At 37.9% G+C, this 16509-nt stretch overlaps 1 long non-coding RNA gene across 1 annotated transcript in view; it reads left to right on the forward strand.

Moving 5' to 3' along the window:
* The first annotated feature begins 468 nt into the window (after positions 1-468).
* The window catches only part of LOC130438346 (uncharacterized), a 44380-nt gene continuing 28339 nt past the window's right edge, over positions 469-16509 (forward strand). The window contains exon 1 of the long non-coding RNA XR_008909313.1: positions 469-545. This is a non-coding gene — a long non-coding RNA (uncharacterized LOC130438346). The remainder of the gene's footprint in view (positions 546-16509) is intronic.

A 16509-nucleotide genomic window follows, 5' to 3' on the forward strand; every position in this document is an offset into this window, starting at 1 on the left:
AATCATCAGCGTACATATATCACTACAAACACGTTTTGTTTTATTTCTTCATTTACAGTTGAATCAGTTATATACAGGTTTATGAGTTTACTTTCAGATCAACACCTCCTAGTGGCGAAATGTTGTTATACAGATAACAATAATGAAATACAACTTTGAATACACTACATAAAAAATACCAAAAATACATGCAAAGTCATCTGAACATGAAGAAGAAAAATAAAGAAGGAAAAAAATAATAATTATAATAATAATAAAGTAAAATTATTTAAAACAATAAAACAAGTATTAATCGTGGTACATGAAAGATCTCGTCATATCTCTTCAAAAAAGAAATAATTTTTTGTTATTATTTACTATAGTGATTTGATTAAATGTGAAATGTCGTCGAGTTTTGAAATGTTTCGAAACAGTAACGACGTAACGAAGCCTCGTTTGCTAAAAATCACGTGACTTAGCCAGTTTGATACGCGCTTCATCAAGAATCGATATCGGGTTCGAACCCGCATGAAGCCTGTTTTTAGAGCGCCCATCACTAAATAAAGGTATGTTTTTTTACTTTGATTTCGCATGTGTTCATGCCCACTCCTGACACAAACGATAAATGATTTGTTAAAATTGACGCATTTTAAGACAGTAAAACCGAGCGTTTAAAAGAGTCCATCTTCTCATGAATGTTTACATGTTAAATAATTTAGATGTTGAGTTGTGTGGTTTGAGTTTAGAGTCAGTTAGTAAAATCATAAGATATGAGGAAAAGTTGACATTAAGTTATTATGTTATTGTATTTTAGTGTTATTTTCCTTACATGTGTGACCTTTCACATTTTCATGTTTTATTGCAGTGTTTATTTTCTAGTTCCGAATCTGTTACCATATATATATATATATATATCAGATTCTCCCTAAAAATGAGTAAATACTGTAACTCTGTGGTAAATTTAGGGCTTACAACAAATTACTTTCTAAATTGCTGAACGAAAACAATGTGTTTTATCATTGGAAGGATGTTGTAGATGATTTTACTGATTTTAATATAATCTGTGTGAGTTTCCTTGTCATCTCTGCAGTGCTTCCAGTTGGTTCAGAATGCACGGCCCCTGACTGTAACCAGAAATAGATACAGTTTTTATTTTGTTATTGCATTGCTTTACTGGCTTCCAATGCATCCCTGACCTTAACTTAAATTAGAGACTACACCACTTGACATTGTGTGTCATCCACTTCTGCTGTCTGTTCACACATTTGCAACTACGCTTGATAGTCAGTGATCAAAATTCACTTTCGTTTGTTTGGAAAGCATTTCGACATTTTTAAGAAAAAAAAATCAATCGCCTAAATGATAGAATTGCAAGGATTATATTTTCATAGAAACACCATTTTGCCTTCAATAATCTCATTTTTTTGGAAGACTCATTGAAAATCCACTTGGTTCAGACATTCCGAGGGGGAATGTTTGAATGGCCTTGATGCTGCTAGCAGTTGCTAGTTTGGCCATTATGATAACAATCTGTTAAGTGGCCGTGTCTGCCTGTTCCCAAGCTCAGCATCCTCTCTGTGAGGAGTAGTTGGATGGTAATTGACATTCATCTGTTGAACATCATCATAGGAGTCTGTACTTCACCCTGTGAGGTTCTACAAGAGACTTGTGTCTGTCCCTGTGATGTGTGCTTTTGAAGCTCCTCGGTTTTATTGTCGTCTTTGTACAGACTCATCATGATAAAAGACCTCGCGTTTCTGTTTGAAACTTGCTAAAGCCCAAAAGTCTTTGTAGTGCAGCCTGGTCACGACACGGTAGATGAGATGGTTTCGAAAGAGACACAAAGCTGTTTGTCAGAACTAAGTGTATTTATCTGTCTTATTTGTTTCCTTGTTTTGTTGTTGTTGTTGTTGCTAAAGCTATCGTTGTCTGTTTGAACTAACAACCTACTGCTAACAAGCACGCGCTCTGGCGTTGATCTTCTCCGTTGACCTCCGGTAAATTTCAGCCATCTGAGCGAGCTTGTTTTTGCATCATAGCTCTCAATCTTATCTTTTGCGTCAAGGTGTGATTGACAGCTGGAATATGTGCGTCATTACGATCTGCATGAGCGAGGAAGTGTCACGGCACCTCATTTTACTTCTTTCCTGACCTTTTTGCATCTGTCTCCGATCAGATTTTTCATGGGTACTAGGCCCGATAGCTCTGTGTATAGAGGCAAAAGGTTTCAGCATAATTCTCTCTCCTCTATTCACCCGTATACTAACAATGCATATTTACAGCTCTCTCTTAAAAAGCAAGTTTAATATTGATTCCAGATCTATATACAGGGTTTTTGTATCGAGGGCTGTATTATTTTGACTGTGTATGTAATACGCCAAACTTGTTTTTTGACAAGTTGACCATGTTAAGCATGAGAAGACAGCAAGTTTAACAGTGTAATGGAAGTCAGAATGAATGACATATCGTTGTAGCACCCCTTCAAAAGACGACTTAACTTTCCTACTTAAACGTGTCTGCAGGTCAGACTCTGTTTTGGTTATCTCTCTATCAAATGGATGAAATAAGTGCACACAATTTACATATGAACACGAACGTGGCAGATAAACATACAGAAAGAAGTGTTTTTTATTTCTAGTCGGACAGCCGTGAGACACGCTGAACACTGTAAGTGTGTGTTAGAAATCTGAAATGGAGAGAAAACATTCTGCTTGTTGGTACGTTTTTCATCATTAAACCAAACTTTTAACTCTTGAGCCAAAGAGCGCTTCCCACAAATGCTCCAAACCGTTCTAATCACAGTGTGAAACGGTTACATTTATGTTTCCACGTGAGCCTGGTTCGACACGGCACGATTACAAACTGTTCTCGGCTCGGAATATTTGGCACGGTTGTCTAACGTGGCTTATTAATGTACGCAGAGGCGTTATAGCTCAGTGTCACGATCCTAGTCTGTGTTCCCTTGAAATTTTGGACATGTGCCATGTTTGTAGTTTGTGATAATTAATGTCAGGTGTTTCTTTTTGCCCGCTTGTTATCCCAGTGTTTTTAAACCCCAGGGTTTCTTTTGTTTGGTTAGGTCTTTGTTTCATGCTCTGTTTTGTACCTCCTTCATTCTGTGGATTACATGAGTTTGTTTTGTCTTCTGGTTTTCATTAAAATATTGCATTTGGATCAGCTTCTCAGCCTTACTCTACCAATCGTTACACTCAGTCTCTTGTGTTACCAAGGCAGCGGTATTATTTTTGTTTGCACTTAGATTATGACCATTTGACAAATAGCAGTGTCTGCCAACAAACATAAAAATACATGCTTCAGTTTGAGAAGGTGGTTAAAAGTTTTGAGCAATGTATCATATGAATTAGACTGCTATCTTGTCCCCTGCATTAAACACTTACTCAATCTTTCTCAAACAATTAAAGAGACATGTCGTCAATAAATTTGACAGGGCTGTATGTTAACTTTTTTTGCACGTAGCACTGTTGTAGCACAGTTGTAGCACAAGTATAAAACGTCTGTTATATTCGAAAAAATATACACAAAAATATATGTGTAGTTTATAACATAAATAGGCAGCTAGTGGACGAAGGACATTAATGTTACAGTTGGGTAAATTTGGGCCATATAATTTATTTAACTAATTTAGATTATTCTTATTTGTTTTTTCTTAGGATGTGTTCAGCAACTGAATTTACACCTTGCATTGCCTCAGAGAACCATTTCTTTAGACAGGAATATTATTGGCTCGTGCGTTTTTAAGAATTAATTACCTTCAAACCTTAATTCAACTAATCAGACCATACACTTGAGATACAACAATTGCACTGTATTGCAGCAATAGACAGCAATCTAACACCAATATCCAACTCTGTTGTTAAAGGAACCTGGCAGACCTGCGTTCCACCCACCATATCCGCATCCGTTTCGGCCTGTTCATCCCAAAGAGCATGTGTTTTTCCCTGTGAAATGCCTGGTTGTATGTACAGGGAGAGACAGGGCAGCAAGTGTTTTTGTGGAAATCTAAAGCACCTGCACTGCTTCGACATGTCATACTAACAGAGCATACAGGAAACCGCAGCACGGTAACCGAGAGAAACATTTGCTCTGAATGAATAAGTGATGAGAGGAAAAGTGGCATGCTGCATTCATTTAAAAAGGAGAAATTTTACTCCCTTTCGTTTCCCTCTCTCACCCTGTCTGTACTGCAAGTTTTTATTCAATCAGGTTCCTCAGGGCAGGGCATTATGACTCCAAATAAAGCAACACTTTGAGAGGGAAAATGGTGTCGAAACACTTTAAATGTGGTGCGGTGGCCACATTTGCTGTTGCGACTAGAGTGCTCTTTTGTATCTATTTTTTTGTGGTTTTCTCGGATTCAGATAGGTGCGCAGAATTGTATTAGGAGCATAGCAACAGTGATTCCCAAGCATCTGGATTCTTTAATGCAGGCAGACAAAAACAATTATTCATTTGGAATTTTGGAGATACAGTATGTTGTCACCAGTGTTGGATAAGTTACTCTGAAAAAGTAATTAATTACTAGTTACTAATTACATATTCAATAGTGTTATTAGATTATTGTACAAATTACTCTCTTCAAAAAGCATTTAGTTACTTTATTACTAATTACTTTCTAAATCCTATATCAACCTTGATTACTTAAGTAATTTAAGGATGGACATGAAACGGCTTATTTAAGTCATTCAAATACATAATATTAAACTACACAAAGTACTCTTATTCAATGACCAAAGCATTGCAAATGTGAGAATTACACAATCGTGGCCTGATGGTTAGAGAGTCGGACTCGTGACCAGAAGGTTGCCAGTTCGATACTCGGGGCCGGCAGGTAACGATTGAGGTGCCCTTGAGCAAGGCATTTTACCCCTACTTGCTCCCCGGGCGCTGCAGTGATAGCTGCCCACTGCTCCGGGTGTATGTATGTTCGGTTTTATCCAAACTTAGTTGAGGGATGCAGGAATTTCTATAGAACCTGAAAGATTAACCACATCTACAGATGAATACAAAAATCATATTTTTACTTAAACCCGTGTCTATAATAGTACATTTAGAACTGTTTTGAAGTGGTCTTTTCACAGTAAATTACATGCTGTACATGTATTTTTTAAACTGATAAATTTGAAAACATTGATCTCTTTTGATGCTCCATCTTTTTTAAAAGCAAGAAAGAGAAAAATCAATTAGAGAGCATCTGCGAAAAGCAGTGTTTATCACCCAGGATCTTTTCGATGTTTAATCCCTACACGTAGACGATAGCATCAACAGCCTACGCCTGCCACACACACCTGAAAGTAATAATATATCCCTCACAGGTTAATGCAACTAACCCGACACATCGAGCTTATCAGTCATTTGCATTTTACCCATAGTGATCATTTCCGTTGAATCAGTTAGTGCGGCGAATGAAAACTATCCACTAGAAGGGCTGTGATTTGTAAGGGCATGGTTAAGCATATTAAGAGCCTCCTGACAAACGCTACATTAAATCAAATAAATAATGCATTTCAGGTGTTGTCTTGCATTTAAGCACTTTCTACAGCAAAACAATAAAGAATCTGAGTGCTTAAGAGCTGTTTATCATAAATCTAATTTACTGGGACAGGGACTGGATGTTTGTGCCGGCCTTTTTAGGCTGAGGTCCAATTGTCTGCCAGTACTAAATAATATGTGCTTTACTTTAATAAGATCAAGCGGCTTTCTAAGCGCAGATATATACTTCATGAATCTGATTTAATATAAACTAGTACTACTCATTCACTTTAACCTTGTCTGAGTGTCAGCTGATCAATGAAATGGCGGGGAAGAGATCTGATTGGACGAGCTGTCCAAGCTGAAATGTGAGTGGTATCTAAGAGTGGAGAGATATAGAAAATGAATTCCAGTAGACGAATGCTTTTCCAAAATTTGGGTTACCAGGGGAAGGTTGGAATTTCTTAAGAAAAAACATCATCATTTAGTAATATGTCTGCAAGATTTTTGCTAAATATTCCAGCCCCGTTAAGAGCGATTATGATATCACAGAGATGATTATGTGTTTATGCGCAGCTTTTCTGTGTAGCACGGCTCTCTGATTAATATGAAGTGCTGCCCCATATGAAATCTCTGAGTTTGGGTCGCATATAACGTGCATTTGAAAAATGCAACACCCGTCAAACATCATTATGAAAATACTTTATTATCATGAAAATACTGTGAAGGCTTGAAAAACAGTGATAGAAAGATCCCATTAGCATTTTCTGGAACCACGTGTGGCCTTGTACTTCTTCTGCACCGCTTACTTGGAGTTTCTGCGCGAGAGCCGGGTTTGTGGTCTGGGTGACCCCCAATCCTCGACGATTCGATGCTTCGATCGGAGGTGCCTGATTCGACTACCAATCACACAGTAGAATCTTCGCAGAGGTGTTATGCAATGGGGATCATGTCATTTTGGTTATATGGGCAGTCGCGTAACAGACGTGCATGCACCCTATTGAAATGGGTCATTTTTAGGGTTGGGTACTGAAACCCCAATGTTGTGACTTTATTCTGCCTTTTTTCTTTTATCTATTATAAAGGTTTTTTCTGATCTAAACAAATTCTGTAAATTAATGTTTGATTGTTTTTTGGTGCATCAATGTTTCACTGTTCTCTTAACCTCCTGGCGTCGTCCATACAGGCGCCCACACACAGAAAACATACACGCACAGTCGCACACGTCTGATTCGACCATCGGTCGACTGTAGGCAAGACGTGACAATTCTGATTCGACTATGTAAATTCTTAGTCGTGGACACCCCCATAGATTGCCGAATCGTCTGCAGTTAAATAACAATTTATTGTGCAGCCCTTTTTAGTAATGTACTCTAGTTATTCTGTGAAAGGGGAAATTCTGACTATATCGTTCATTTTTTTCATACAATCCTCTAAGTATAATAAAGTGGCATAACACTTCAAATCTTCTGAAGCCAGGGAATAGCCTAGTGTGAGAAAAATCTGAAAATTTGTAACAATGACTGCTGTAACCGGATCATTAAAGATGGGGTAACATGCTATTTCAAGCAATTTTCAAGTTTTTAATAAGTCTGGATACCTGTTTCGTAACAGGGATCCTATTACTTCCATTGGGCAAGCCCACAGCAAGGCGAAAGAAATAGTTTACCTGCACCATCCGACGAGCAATAGGAAAACCTGCTTATCAAGATTGGCTGCGCTGTAGGGCCAACAGCTGCAGCTCTTTACTCTTGTGATAGTGAGAAAAGTTGAGGTCTGTTTGTTTGTTCACGGCATTTCAGTGATGGATGTTATATAAACGGTGGATATGACGCTGGATTTCGAGATCGTTTGAAACTGATAGATGGTGCAGTCCCAGTGCTGAAAGATGCAGACATGAACTGCACGTGGTATGTCAAACTAAGTCATATGTCTGTGTTTTGTTGGCAATCGGTGTGTACGTGTTTAATGTAAACAACCCGAAGGGATAATCCAATGATGTATTGTGTGCTCGTGCTGTAGTTTCGTCCCCCCCTGCCTGCCTCCAAGAGCTCATCTTATTCCAGAAATAATTGTACAGCTATATCTCTCTTTCATAAATTTTATCAAACTTAATACTCTTCAAAGAGAAGATGTATGCAATACTACTGTACAGATACTCAAGATTAATATGAGATTGGCAGAAACTGCTTGTGTTACCCCATCTTTTGAGGTGTCCAAGTCAGTTGAGGTGATCTGTGAATGAATCATTCAGACTGATCACCTGATCATTTGATTCATCAAAAAGAACATAATTCATAAAGAATAATTCATTTATAGATCATACATAGGTGCCGAAGTGTTAAAGGTCCAATGTGTAAAGTTTTGGAGGATCTATTGACAGGAACATATAATATACATAACTATGTGTTCAGAGGTGTATGAAGACCTTACATAATGTAATGTCATGAAAGCCATTTCTACAAACACCATGGGTTTCCCTTCTATTGAATTTACCATGTTTATGATGTTTCTACAGTAGCCTTCTAACAAATGCCTTGTAATCTTGAAAAGGTCTTGTCACCGTAGAGTTTCGAAAGGGAGGGGTGAGCGTTGGAGTGAACCATGGTTGAAAATCGCAACCTCAACACTAGATGAAATTTACTACATTTAATTTACTCCACCTTTGCGCCAGCCTGATCTCATGGGAAAATGTAATGTAAATTTTGAATGAATTCCTACCATGTGAATTGTTCAAAGACATTTTTTTAATAGATTGGAATCTGAGGGTGAGTAAATTGTGACAGGCTTGTTGTTTTTAAAAGCACTGTCCCTTTAAGTGCAGGAAGGCTAAATGAAGCTTCTAAAAAAACAACTCAGTCAAGTCTAGCTGGTCCACCTTTAGAGCTCCTAATCACACAGAACGTCAAGGTGTATCTGCACAGGGTTGGCAGGAGAAGGTGAGATAGCAATGAATGTGCTATTTACAGCACAGAGGCTCTGTAAACCACTCGCATATAGGGAGAAACCCGGCCACAGCTCCACTCGCACCTGACACAAGCTTCTGTATAATAATACCACAAATGGACAGCTTGCTTGAAGGTACAGAGGTGCACAGAAATGTCTTACAAGAAATAAGGTGACAGGGAACACGTAGTGAAGATTTCCACCGTGGTGCAAGATTGTATGCATTTCTAATAGCAATGTCAGATTTGTGTTCTTTTTTTGGGCCTTTCCATTGGTAACACTGCCCATTTTGCTCATTGCAGTCATTTGTATTCTGAACTTATTCCATTAACATGCCTTGCTCAGAAGCATTCAAATGTCAAGCGGATGATTTATGCATTCCAGAAGTGTCCGTGTTCCAAGGTCTGCTGCGGCACTCATCGCATGCAAACAGGTGTGATAAAACAGGTATCAACGTCTGAAAGAATATCATTATAACATTGAGGGTAATGGATATGGTTTGGGGTTGCCTGGATGTAGAATGACCAAACACATAAGCAAAAACTCCTTCCCTATTATGTCATGCTAATTTATGCGTTAGTTTTCATAGAATTTTTATTTCATGTGTTATGTGGTCATGCATCAAGACTAAAACAATGTAATAATCAAAACTATAAGTTCATTTTGTACATAATAGCTAACATCATTGTACTCTTTCAGCTCTTGTTTTTCCTACCAGTTACTTGTTGCTATCTCCTGTTGGTGTAAAAAGTCGGATCATTAACAATTCTCAAATATACAGATAAGAGTTAAGAATATTCGACCGCTCAATGCCACATTTAACAAATCTTTTCCTCTTTCATTATCATACCATCACTCATACCTACACTTCCACTTTCCTCTTATCTTCCTCTTCCTCCAGCACTACTCCAGGAGCTGCGACGTGCTTCCGACAGATGGCAACATCGTCTCTTTAGAACATTCTCCTGCTATGACTCACTTCTGTGCGAGAGAGAAGCTTTGCAAACCCTAAACAAATGAGGGCTGAGTTAATCTCCTTCGAGCGGGGAGGTAATGATCACAGCTAATTGTGAGTGAGTGGGCAGCACTATTAGAGCAGGACACACAGCTCTGGCATGCCCGTAATCAGCACAGGCAGGGGGAGAGAGATAAGACCCCATCAGGGCGCCTGCGGAGTGTGGAAGTGCAAGGCACGCTGCTGAGACTGATACACTTATATGGGTCCGTCCACGTTTGATCTCGGCCTTTCAGTCTTCACATTATTTTCCGGGAAAATGATTGATCGATCTGGTCTGTTGTTCAGCTGACAAAAGTCAAGCATTGTTTTCATGCTTAGAGGGGAAGAAGAGGAAATATTGGTGCATTATAGAAGGTCTATGATAATGTTTCTCTATTATTTTTGCTTTATGGGTTTTGCAAATCATTGAGAATTGCAATGAATTAAAATCGTAGATAAAGCAACAAATAATGCCGTGGAAAAAATTAAGAGACCATTAAAAATGTTCATTTCATATCTGCAGTATTTGGGCAATTCCAGTCCAGGCTGACAGCATGACAAGACACATGAAAAATGTAATAAAAATTTTGGTTATAACATAAAAAATATGCCTAAATGCATGTTCAAATATTACTGTTGAACAGCTTAAAAGTGAATATGAACTTGTTTTCTTTGCAGTATCTGAGGTCTGAAATATACAGAGCGTCTCTTTTTACCTGATTACATTTTTTTGCACATAAATGCGAATAGAAACAATATTTTATTTAAAATTTGGGAGAGGTATTAGTGGTAGTTCACAGACTGAAAAAAAATGATAATTTACCTGAACACATACCTATACTGTAAATATTACATTTAGAAAAACAATTTTCGATTGTCACCCCATACACATTTAGACTCAAAGCACATATTGTATATAAGCATTTTAAAATACTTTTTCAATACTTTACATAGTCGCAGATCATTGACATTGGAATTATACTAAGCTCTTACATAAAAAATTGGTTAAGGCTAAAATACATTACAAGACTTTTGCTCAGATTTTGCCCAGATTTTCAGTCCTGACTTGTTGAACAAAGTCTCTGCCAGTCTGCAGATTTGATCGGTTAGTGTGTTTCTATCTGAAACTTTCAAAAAGTCTGCAAGCGATGACTAGTATAAAAAAAATCTGTTCCGATTTCAAATGTCTTGTAGTGTATTCCAGCCATTATTTGCAAAAATCTCATATAATATATTGAGAAATTTGTGATTGATGCACAATAGCAAAAATTACATTTGATCAGATTACTTGACTTCATCCTTTCACTCATTTCACAGTTCCTTCCTTATTTAAATTACCGGAGAAATATCCCTTATCCCAGGCTTCGTCTCAGTCAAGGTCATGACTATATTAGGACGCAATTTGATATGGATCATTGTTTGGAATATTCTTTCCTTCCCGGAGAGCCGATAAAGTTGACAGTATTGTTGTCATGCATTATCACCGGAGGAGAATCGTGTGTTATATGACAACATGCCAACATGCTTTCAGTGATAAATGAAGATGACGGTGTAAATGCTTCAGTGAGAACAAACAAGGTGAGCGTTCGGTGGCATCCTCAATGTTTATTGAGGATTATTAATTTCAAGAAATGTAAACACACCGTCAGAGATCATCAAGTTTCATTTTTACCTCTGGGAGCACAGGTGAATTACGCACTACGCTAGATCTCAACAGACATTCATAATCAGCCATGAATCATCACAGACACAGAAAAGCTTCTAGTCTCCCATAGCCAGGCTTTTGATTAACATAAAAGTCTGGTTTCAAAGTCTGGAGTACATTGCAGCTCATTTTAGCTTACAGATGACTACACAGAAAGGATTTGTCTTCCGCACATGTAAAGCTCAGTCAAAGCTTGTGTGTTTTTTTATTGGCTGGTTTATATAAAAAAGTTAATGCAATCATGATAGACCAATATGGCAGAAGTTTATAAAAATGGGGAAATGTGTAAGGTTTTAGGTCTTTACAGAAGTAATACCTTCTTATTATTTCAGTCCCATGTAAAACTGTTGGTGGAGCCAGATCTTGAATATTTCATTTATTTCTCCTAGATAATTAATGAGATAAAAAAGAGCAAGAGAAACCTTGTAAGATATCTTAAATGTCTCCTATTAGAATTTCAGATCTCAATAATGTCAAAAACCAAGCACAGATTTGCAAAGTCTGGGAACAAGCGCCAGTATAATTGAATATTTTAATATGAACTTAAACAGTTCTTATCATATTTACCCAAATCCAGATTCTTTTACTTTTACAGTTTACATATTGGTTTCAAGGCAACAACGTAAACAAATGTTACTGCGCATACATCCGCAAAGAGTCCCTGCAGATTATTTATAATAACAAGCAAAAGAAATAACAAGTAAATTAAATTAGCTAGCCAGATAAAAGTATGTCTAGCCACTATTTTGGGTTACCAGTGGATGAACCATTACTTGGTTAAACTTATAGCGACAGTTACACGATCCATTCAACAAATGGTTTATTTAATAAAATTGACAGCCAATAAAATTCAACTGATTGTTTAATACAATTATTATACAATTAAACGTTAATATAAATGAACACAAATAAATAAAAATATAAATAGTTAAATTATATGCCACTTGCAAGACCGATCAACAAATAGAGACTGGACGTTAACTTTGGTCCAGGCATGTGTGTCCAATGAAACAGTTTATACAATTCAAACACCATGTATTTCAACAGTTGCATTATTTATGCATTATTATGCAATTATGCAAAGTTTATATTTGAATGAAACACATCTGTGAACTTAATCTGATCTATAGAGCAATCGTTGGACAATTTTATTCTGGTTTGAATATGCAGCCGTCACAGGCTTTACGCACTTCACAAGGCCAACCAACAAATGACTTAAAATTATCTCTGCATATTAAACTGCAATAGGCAAAAGCATTTTAGACATATTACACAATTCACCTTTAAAGATGTAGACCGTTGATATTATTCACGATCGCAAACATTTCTTTTTTTTCTTTAAGAACAAACAGAGAAAGTTCTGCTTTGTAGTCAGCAGATGGTGTGAATCGCAGAGAAGAATAAAAGGAGCACAGTGCAATTCACAGATAAAATCAATTCTGTTTGGCCATACTGGTCTCCTTCTAGGCACAGAGACACAGCCATGTGTTGTAGGCACATCTCAGTTGTACAAGGTTCATTGATTATTAACCTCGGAAGAGATGTTTGTGATTGGTGTCAGGGTGTTTTCACCCAATCTCACCCTGTTCAGTGCTGCCTGATCTGCTTTTATAATGGGCACCTCTGCAGCTACCTGAGCATATGGTGACAGTGGATGCGGGCAAATCCTCTCCGTGTCAAATCTGAATTTGAAAAAAACCTTTAAATCACAGAGAAAAATTCCGTCACAGAGGCAGAGCGGTGCATGTGGTACTGCCACATAAGAACCATCGTGGGTTGCAAGTTCAAAGCCAGCCTTTTTCTACATCCAGGTTGCTAACACAGGCATTTTTTATCATGTTACTTATATTTAGGGATTTAAAAGAAAAACTGAGGACCAACTGTGCTAGAAAAATGCTGTGGACATGAATGAGGATTAGATTGTGAGGTTTGTTGTTATTTTTTTCTAGGTGAACAATGAGAGGGAGGCGTTCACCTGTCCAGTGCTGATGTCCAGATGATATATCAAGAGGGCTGTCCTGTGGTATAAACTCTTGATCTATCAAACATAAATCATTGTTCTTGAAAATAAATTGCGGGTGCAAATGTAGTTGACTATATATGTGAGCTGCTAATCTGAGTTTTTAAGAATAGCTTTTCAAGTACTTTTATAGAAATTTGTGTGTTGTGAATTCATGGTTTTGGGTTTTTCATTGTTAATTTTCACTGTTTCCACAAATTTAAGACTGTTTAATATAAATCAAATATTGTCTCCAAAATCTCCAAAACTGACACTTTATTGGTCATGTAAAATACACGCTGTCAATTAAACACTGTGTTGTCAAAGTTGACAAGCTCTATTTAATACTTCGTATTGCTTACATTTTTGCAAAACCGCTAGACAACATGTACTGTAGGTTGACCAATAGATTTCGGACACAGCCTTACATCTTGCTTACTTCCTCTCCGTCGTTGGTATCAATGTGTGCTCTGTAAGACCCTGTATTACTGTAGCTTCAGCAGCTTCAGATACTTGAACAAAAGAACTAATCTCATTGGTCGGCCAGTTAGAACGTGACGCGTCAAACCAAAGAAATGAGCCAGAGGCGAAAAAAAGTTACACTTTTACTCCTGGTGTTTTGCTCGTTGATATGCACACTCGCATTGCCGCATATTGTTTAGTCACAAGGCGTCAAACGTTGGCATTTAACACGCGCGATTATCGTATTGTTGTGGACATGCCTTAATTCCTGGAGCTAGACATGTGTTGTGTAGTCAGCAGAATGTGACAGAGACATGAACGTGAGACCTCACGTGAGGTGTTTGATTGCCCCAGTGGACCATAAACATGTGAGGTGCATGGGTTTTTCAAATTTAGGGCGGCACACAAAGAGAAATTCCAACACTCTGTCATCAATTTTTGTAAAAGCTAGCGCCACACACAATTTTTATTTCTTGCCTTTTGTCACTTTGATTTTGGAGGAAGTAGAGCGAGGACACAAAATGATTGGGATAGAGAAAGAAGAAACAGGACTGGGAAACGTTACAAACATGATTTGAACTTGGGCTGTCCGATTTAGAATCTATAAAGATTATTTTATGTTACAACTCTGTGTTCTCATGAAATTAACTCAAGCCCAACAATATAATACAATTTTGGTACATTTTTATTAGTTGATTTACCGCTTGCTGGTTTTGCTCAATTTGCCTCTGTTAAACACAATAGGAGCAGTCAAGCGTTGCCTCGTTGCTTGGGCAAATTTTGGTGCCAACCCAGAAATGACAGACTTGAAGCTACTACCAGATGCTTCATAAAGCCTTCATTAGCAAACCGGTCGGTCGATGAATACATATTTGAATACACACGTCACGGTCACTCTATAAGGCCCCTGATGTTTAGGGTGAAGCGTTCTGTGTTGATTCTTATATGAGTACAGTACAAGCTGAAACATTCTGTGTTGTTTGACTGAATGCAACACATCCACGTGAGACCTGGCTGTGTTTCAGTAGGACTGGTGAGCGTTTGTTTTTCAAGAACAGAATGAGACTAATGAGACAGTTGGTAGAGAGCCAAAGCATGTCTCTACCTTCTTTCCTCTCTTGTTTACTCGGCGTTGAATAATGCATGGATGGCAGTTGCCATCGTATGATAGTTTTGCACAGTCCTACTCAAAAGCAGAGATGTTTATTTCGTCTTTGACCCAGCAGTGGACGGTCTGGGGGAACGGACGAGCGTTTTAACCGAACTGTCAATAGACGACGAAAGGTCATTTCGGGAGAATCTCGGACGGATGGTTTGAAGGAAATATCAGCTTGTTTACATAGTTTATTCTTCTCCTAAAAACATGGACTACTTCTTCTAAAACATGGACTTCAAGAGAGTTATGTTCTCTTCTGAATAAAGCATGTGGCAGTTTCAGTGGAGATTCACCTTGCGTGACTCGAAAAGGCTCCTCGGTTTTTCTGAGAATCATGTGCAGAATTGACAAGATCTCTAACAAAAATAGTTGGAAACTCCATTCTCTGTATTATTATTGCTCTGACCTCCAAAACATCCAGGCGAATGGCCTGAAAATGTATACAACCATTTCCAGCTAATCTGTTGTTGAATAATTAAATCACGCAACAGCGAAGCACTGATGACATCATGACTTCTTTGCAATGAGCTTGATCCAAGTGGATGCGGTTTGACCTCCAGGCTTTGGCACTCCAGTTAACACTTTGGATAAAAGGTGACATATTGTAAGATTTAAGTGCTGCCCAGGATGGAGAAAATAATTGGTTTCACAGGGAAGGACCTCAGTCACATTCCTACTCTATTCTCTGTTAACAGGCCGTTGGAAAGAGACACACGTCAATCTTGTTGGTGGCAGATTGTTGAAATATGCTGGATTCAAATTGCAGCTGTTGTTGTATTGATTATAGTGGGTATGTGAATTTTTCTGTTAGTCTTTCTCTTCCGGAGGAGTTGGTCAAGTTTCATACAGAATGAAATGGTGGTCAGTAGTGTCTTTGTTCTTTAGGCTTCCCTTGTGGATGCTTTCACTGTGATAAAAATAAACTTTATTGAGAGTCAGAAGGCTTATCAGGGATGTGATTTTTCTGTATGAATACGGATTTTAATATTTTTTAGCCGCGCTGGGATCACCCACCTAAGTAGCTTAAATTTGATTTATTTTAATTTTTTGATGGGATTGTGGGGTGGTGGTTTGTGGATGTGCACGTCGTCATCATCGTCATCATACAGCCGGCCAACAGGAACCTTTCTACGCTCACTATGTCATCCACACGGTTGTTATAAATGAAGAGCTACCGCTTCATTCAGAACATAATTCTATGTATTGTTACGTCCCCAGTTTTAAGTCTTGAAGTATGAGGTACAATAACTGAGATAAAATTTAAAACAACTTCATCTTGACAACAGATTTCTAGTTTCAGGAGTTTTGGTGACGCCAGTTTATTACAAGTGTCATAAGTGTTCGTGTTCCTGAGAACCGCCTGGAAACGATAAAATAAATGAATCAAAAGCAAAATTTACAATTACCTCAGGAGCGGGCCCAAAAAAACAACAAACAAAAGACTTGGTTCTTTTTATGTAGACGCTGGCCTACCTTTCAAAGAAAAGATGCCTTTGGCAAAAAATCCCTCTCTGTGGTCAAACAGATGAAAATATCTAAAGAAAAGGAAAAGGAGCCCATTCCCTACAAATACCGGAACACTTTGGTTTCTTTGTTAAATAATATGATTCCGCAACACCGTATTAAGTCAATCTTTGAAACACTACAACGTCAGTGTAACTTCACACAAGTTCACACAAAATGATATCTCTCTCTCTCTCTTTTGCTGGCCTGAATTTGTCCTTTTAATTAAAGGGAGAGAGTGGCAGAGAGAGAGACACACAGCAGCAAATGCA

This window comes from Triplophysa dalaica, chromosome 16 (assembly GCF_015846415.1).
Source record: "Triplophysa dalaica isolate WHDGS20190420 chromosome 16, ASM1584641v1, whole genome shotgun sequence".
NCBI classification, from domain to species: Eukaryota; Metazoa; Chordata; class Actinopteri; order Cypriniformes; family Nemacheilidae; genus Triplophysa; species Triplophysa dalaica.